This window comes from Condylura cristata, unplaced genomic scaffold, assembly GCF_000260355.1.
Source record: "Condylura cristata isolate star-nosed mole 26May11 unplaced genomic scaffold, ConCri1.0 scaffold00034, whole genome shotgun sequence".
In the NCBI taxonomy this organism is placed as follows: domain Eukaryota; kingdom Metazoa; phylum Chordata; class Mammalia; order Eulipotyphla; family Talpidae; genus Condylura; species Condylura cristata.
The window spans coordinates 85,114-86,456 of record NW_004567135.1 but is presented as its reverse complement, the minus strand read 5'-3'; positions in this window follow the sequence as shown (position 1 = coordinate 86,456).

Sequence of the window (1,343 nt, the reverse complement as noted above, 5' to 3'; positions counted from 1 at the left end):
GGGAGGGCCGCGCGGGTCCGGCCGCGGCGCCGCGATCCCGGCAGCGCTCTGAACGCGGCTCCTGAAGGTCTCAGGGTGTCGTCCCTCACGGTCTTCATGAGGACCCAAATGCCGCTGCGTCGAGAGGCGGGTGGGGAGCAGCTGCTGGGCTCTCGGGGCAGCAGGCGGCGGCCAGGAGCACAGGTGGCCAGGCCCTGGCCGCCGCCCACGTGTGGGCCCTCCAGGCCTGCAGAGATGAAAGCAGCTCGCACAGCCCTGCTTGGGCGGGGGCTGCTGCTTGGCCCCGCCGCGCCCCAGCCCAGGCCCTCGGTGGCGTGGGGTTGGGTGGGGTGGGGCGACCGGGGCATGAGGGCGGGGAATCCGCCTGTGCTCTGCCCGCGCCTTACCTGGCAGTCAGCGTCTGGAGCCTTTCACTGTCCGGCCTCACAGGGCCGCCTGGAGCTGGACACCTGCAGGCCCTTGGGTCTCGGGAATTCACAGTGGCTGTTAGTGACGCTTCTCTGACGTCCTGGTGCCCGGACATAGCTCAGGCGCTGACCAGCGTGTCTGGCTCCTCGGCTGAGGCCGATGGTCGCACCGGCCCCCGCCACTGTCCCTTCTGCTCGCCTCCCCACATCTGCCTTCCTGTCCTACTTTTCTGCCTCTAGTTGGTCTTAGGGCCCCAACGGTCACCTGCTCGCTATCTGCTCGTCACTTAGTGAGCCAGTGCCCGTCTGTCTCCGTCCACTCTGCTCACTGGCCCCTCCCCGCCCACCCCTCCCAGCCCACCTTCTTCAGGGCCGAGTAGTGGTCCGCCACCTGCGGCCAGTCTGCTGCCCGCCCTGGCCTCGGGCCCTGTGCTAAGGCACGATGCAGTTGGTTTCATTTAGGGTTTTGTATTTTTCAGGGAAATTCCTGGAAGCTCAAAGCAACAGTTCCAATATTCAGGCAATTCTTCAGTGTGCACTGAAAGGGGGGGCTCAGGAAGCCGAGCGCCTCCCCGCTGGGCCCCGGGCACACTGTCCTTGTCCCTTGTCCTCGAGGCCCTGGGGACCTCACGGCTCTGGCCAGTGTGTGGTGCTGGGCTTCTTGGAATAGCGGGGTGCTGAGCAGCGAGGCCGTGCCTGGGCTGCTCCCCACCAGCTCAGGGGTCCCAGTGCGGGCCCCAGGAGAGCCGGGCAGCCAGCGCACCGGGCAGTGAGGGCGCTTTGCTGGCCGCGGTGAGGCAGGCGGGGCCTCCTGGCTGATCCCGGCACCTCCAGGCCCCCTTGGTGGCCAGAGGACGTCCACGCCCGGCGGGCCTCGGGCCTGGGCGAGAGAGAGGGGCTACCGCAGGGCTCGCTGCTTCGGGGCCGGGGCCGTGC